The sequence below is a fragment of the Triticum aestivum genome, chromosome 4D, assembly GCF_018294505.1.
Source record: "Triticum aestivum cultivar Chinese Spring chromosome 4D, IWGSC CS RefSeq v2.1, whole genome shotgun sequence".
NCBI classification, from domain to species: Eukaryota; Viridiplantae; Streptophyta; class Magnoliopsida; order Poales; family Poaceae; genus Triticum; species Triticum aestivum.
This window is the reverse complement of record NC_057805.1, coordinates 101,272,005-101,277,579: the sequence shown is the minus strand read 5'-3', so window position 1 is coordinate 101,277,579 and position 5,575 is coordinate 101,272,005.

Sequence of the window (5,575 nt, the reverse complement as noted above, 5' to 3'; positions counted from 1 at the left end):
AATTGGAAGAAATTTTTAGTAATCTAAGCACGGCTTTTACTACCACCAAAATTATTGAGGAAACTCCCTTAAAGAGTAGGAGATCTAAGAACAAGGGTCCAACTTCTAGTGATAGCAATAAAGGAGATCTTAAGATGATTAATATCCACCCGGATTTTGTTAAAGTGATAAGAGATCCATTTTGCAAGAATGAAATCATTAAATTTACTCCTAGAAGTGTTGCTATTGAAGGTCTTTATGCTAAATCTTTGAAGGATTCTAAGTGTTTGATTGAAGAGTTGGACAAGGATGACAAAACTTAGATCCTTGCTTTATGCCTAGCTAAGGGCGTAAAACTATAGCGCTTGTTGGGAGGCAACCCAATGAATAAAATTTATTTTTGCCTTTTGCTTTCCGTTCTTGTGTGTTTACACAATTATGCTACTGTTATGATTGTGTTTTTATGATTTAATTAGTGTTTGTGCCAAGTAGAACCAATAGGATCTTCTTGGGTGATAGTTGTTTGATCTTGCTGAAAAAGACAGAAACTTTGTGCTCACAAAAATAATTGTTAAAATTCACTAGAATGTGATAGAATGCCAATTCTTTTTGCAGAAGATCAATATACAAATTATCCAGGTTGTCCTAGTTTTTCAGAAATTTTGGAGTTCCAGAAGTATTCGAACAAATCAGATTGCTACAGACTGTTCTATTTTGACAGATTCTGTTTTCTTTGTGTTGTGTGCTTATTTTGATGGCTCTATGGTTTTATTTGATGAGTTTTTGTCATAGAAAAGTTGGAATACAGTAGATATAATACAAAAACAAAATATGAATTGGTTTGACACAACACTTATAGTAGTGGTTTATTTTTCTTACACTAACGGATCTCATGATGGTTTTGTTGAGTTTTGTGTGATTGAAGTTTTCAAGTTTTGGGTTATCTTACGATGGATGAAAGAAGGATAGAAGAGCCTAAGCTTGGGGATGCCCTGGCATTCCAAGCTATTATCCAAGAATGAGCAACCAACTAAGCTTGGGGATGCCCCCGAGTGGCATCCCCTCTTTCTTCTAACGACCATCGGTATTTTACTCGAGGCTATATTTTTATTCGTCACATGATATGTGTTTTGCTTGGAGCGTCTTGTATGATATGTGTCTTTGCTTGTTTTATTTTTTGTTTTAAGTCATCAATCCTTGCTGGACACACCTATTTGAGAGAGCCAAAATTATATCATGACTTGTTAGAATTGCTCTCTATGCTTCACTTAAATCTTTTATGAGCTAGGACTTTCTCTAGTGCTTCACTTATATCTTTTTGAGCACGGTGTGCTTAGTATTTTTGAAGAATGCTCTCTTGCTTCACTTAGATTTATTTGAGAGTTAGTAAAATTTTGAAGAATTTCTCTCTTGCTTCACTTAAATTATTTCGAGAGAAAGAAAATTTGTTATGCTCATGATCTTCACTTATATTTGTTTGAGCTTATGAAAAGCAACACATGAAAATTAGTTCCAAAGTGATAGATATCCAAGAAGGATAAAGAAATAAAGAGAAAATGTCATGAAGATCATTGGACAAAATAAACTTGATTCTTAGTAATAGTTTTGAGATATGATGATGTGATATGTGAGGTATGTTGATGAATAATTGTGCTCTAGTAAGAATATAGGTGTTAAGGTTTGTGATTCCCTATGCATGCACGAAATTTAATAATCATGCAATGAAAATTATATCCTACTTGTGGTGCATTATTCGGTGTTAGTTATGCTTAATGCTTGCTTACGAGATTATTCGTTTCTTGGTTGGTCGCTTCCCAATCTTTTGCTAGCCTTCACTTTGCACCAAGTATGATCTCTACTTGTGCATCCAAAATCCTTTAAACCAGTTTTGCCACGCGAGTCCACTATATCTACCTATATGCGGTATTCTTTTGCCGTTCTAAGAAATTTGCATGCGCCATCTCTAATTTTCAAAATAAACTTCTCTTTTGTGTGTTTGTTTCGCTCCCGGAACGGTAATGGGTGGCTAATATTTTCCATGCTGGATGTGTTATTCTCAAGATGAGTGTTTATTCACTTGTCATTGCACAAGAGTAAGGCAAAGGTCTTAGGGATGCCCAGTCCCGAAATGCAAAAATAAATTTACTTTATGTTGTCAAATAATAAATTCCTTCGAAAGTGTTGGTATGGAGGGCACCCGTGGATACGGTTAGCCATGGAAAGTGAAAGTATGGTGGAAAAGGGAATAAACTTTATTTTCTATTTGGGAACCGCCTATGGCATATCTAGCATGGAAAGTGTTGGGAACTCTAAGTCGTTTTCGTTGGTGGGATGGATGCACCTCCCAAAATGTTTTTATCTCTAATTTTTTTGCTTTGAGCTCTCGCACCTCTACAAATCCCTACTTCCCTCTGCGAAGGGCCTTTCTTTTACTTTATGCAATTTTTATTTTGAAATTTGAGTCTCCATCTTCTCTCATAAAAAGCACCAACTAGGAGGCAATATGATCGTACTTAAGTATTGGGTGTAGTTAATATTCGAGTGTGTTTCATGAATGGATCAATGTTTGAGCAAGATGGGCTAGGGATAACTTATTTTAGCTTTGACATTTTGAAAGACATGGCTGCTTGTTGATATGCTTGAGTATCTAAATTATTATGTCAAAACTAGACTATTGCTTTGAATCACATAAAAGTCCAAATGTCCATGCTATAAAGAAAAGAATATGATATGACATGATGAACATCACTCCACATCAAAAATTCTATTTTTATCACATACCTACTCGAGGACGAGTAGGAGTTAATGTAGCGATCCGACCTCAGACGGTCAGGTCTCTGTGCTTAAGTGTCATCACTGGATCGGTATGCTGACACACACAATACTTGAGGATTTATAACAGAGGTAAATCACATGTATAAAATAACGTAAATACTATTACCTCAATCCAAATAGCGGAAGTAACAACAAGGTTGTGGATTCCCATCAACACCAACGGCAAAGTTGAGTGCAGAAATCGTAACCCTAACGAATCACTTACTCGTCGTAAGATTCCTGCAACATGAGATATTGCAGCCACAAAGGGTCAGTACATTGAATGTACTGGCAATTTCACACCATAGGATAATGGTGAATAATAACTATCACTACATGCATATATGGCTAGTGGAGGTTCTACGGTTAACATGTTTTTGCGAAAAGCCAATTTTCCCTACTGCAAAGGAATATATTACATTTAACTACAAAGTTGGTTGAAAATTATTGAGAAGGTTCCTCCAACTCAATCCCAATTAAAAAGTTAACAACCCAACAAATTATTTAAGTAAAGTGATGAGATCCATATGATAATCCAAGAACCAGGTAACATGATTAGTTTGTACACTCTGCAGAGGTTTGCGCACTTTTCCCCACAAGACTCGATCTCCTCCGTTGGATTTCTCGCACTACATGGTGTTTGAGAAACGGATGACCGAGACACAGTCTTTCAGAAGCATTAACTCTAACCCTGCATAGACAGTACCAACCTACACCCCTACATCTGCTAGCCTACCACTGGAAGAGGTCATGCAACTTACTCAACTATGCTAGAGCCCATAATAGCTTGTGGCTGCACACAGAAGTTTCCGGCATGAATAATCTTATGATCCCTTTGAGCCAGGGTGGCATTCCATAGGGTGATCACACGGGTCCTCCGAGATCCCCTTGGGCAAGCACTGGGTTCTCCAGGTGCCCGGGCAAACCACTGGGTACTCCAGGGTGCCCCAACCAATCCACCCAGATGTGTATTAAAGTAGCCACCTTAAGTTAACCATTAAATAATAATCTCACATCTGTCATGGATACACTCAAACCCAATCCATGTCTACGAGCATAGCATAGTAGTATAAGCATAACGTAGAAGTAACTCCCAAGGTTTGATGCAGGACAATAGGTTCCTACCTCACCAACTACTTCCCAATACCCACATGTTATCAATTCCTAACCATGCAATGTTTTGAGGGTTGAAACTAATGCATAAAAACTGGGTAATAAAGGGGGTATGATCAAAGTGTGAACTTGCCTATACTGTTGATGAAGATGATTCGCACTCATAAATCCTGATAGTTCTACTCGTCACACTCTGGTCAATCTATCATAAGCAAGCAATAGTAACCACACATAAGAAATCACTCAAAAGATCAGAAAGAACGAAGAAAACAATTCGGAAAACTTCAAAACCAAGCAAATAACTCTTGCAACAGAAAACAATTTCTAACAGTACCAAAATTAATTGAATTTGGCATTATCAGAATGTTTAGGTCAAGAGCTTTAATTTGCAAAAAGAATCAACTAAATTGGAGTTATAAAACTCAAGTTACGATCAAACAAAGTTTAAAAACAAATCTATTTGAATTCAAATTTTAAAACTTACAAAAACATGTTTAAGTTGTTTTACTGGATAGAGGAGATCATAACGAAGAAGTGGGCGTTGGTTTTGTTGGATTTGGATAAACGAGCAAAAAGTAGTGATCGTTTGAAAAACAGGGGCTAATCTGTAAAATAACACTACGGATAGGTCCCTGGCAAAAAAAATACTAAACAACGAACGTTCTCTACTGAGACTAATCTAGCGAAAAGCGTTCGCTACAAACCCAAACTAGTGAGCGTTCGCTATATAAATAAACCTAATAATAAACCGATCTAATAACTAAACCGAACAAAAAAACTGGGCTAAACTAAGGAAAACCGGACGGGGCGGTTTTATTACCGGTTTGCGGAAAAAAAACAGCGGCAGCGTTGATCGGGCGGTTCGGGCGTCGTCGAGTCCGGCGACGGCTTGGGGCTCCGGCAGCGGCGGACGCGGCGGCGGCGGAGGTGCGGCGTGGGCAAGGCGGTAGCGGCGAGCTCCGGCGGCGCGGGCAGCGAGAAGCAAGCGGCGGCGGCGATTATTTATAGGAGGCGGGGCGGAGCGCCTTGGGTAAGGGGCAGAGGAGCCCCGCCTCGGCACGGACGCCGAGGTCGGTGGTGGCAGTCGTGGCGGCGGAGGACTCCCGAGCGAAGTCCCACTCGGGGACGGAGACGAGGAGGTGGGCCGGCTGGGCTGGCTGGCTGGGCCGCGGCCCAGTTCGGTCCAAAAGCAGTTTTTTATAAAACATTTTTTTCAGATAAACAAAAATAGTAAAAACAAAATAAAAATATATATTATATAGGCATATAATATATCAAAATTTTCAGAATTTTTTTTCTACGACATGAACATTTTTTATAAAATCACATAAAATCCACAAAAATTTCAATAAAGCCAAGAGTGCTGCTGATGCAATAAAACCTCATAAAAATCATTTTAAAAATACCAAAATGATTTCAAATTCATTTCTCTCCAATTTTCTATTGTAGGGAATCATTTTACCCTAATTTCCATATATTTTATTTTTTGGAGGAAAATAATTTGAATAAAACCAAATAACTCCAAATTGAAAATAATTTCAAAGGGGACTTTAAATTTGATTCTTTGAAACTTCCAACTCATATTTCATATAATTTGAAGAAGTCATTTTATCTTCTCTCGTGAAAATCATTGAGTTGCATAAAGTTTCTGATTTGAAAATAGTTCCAA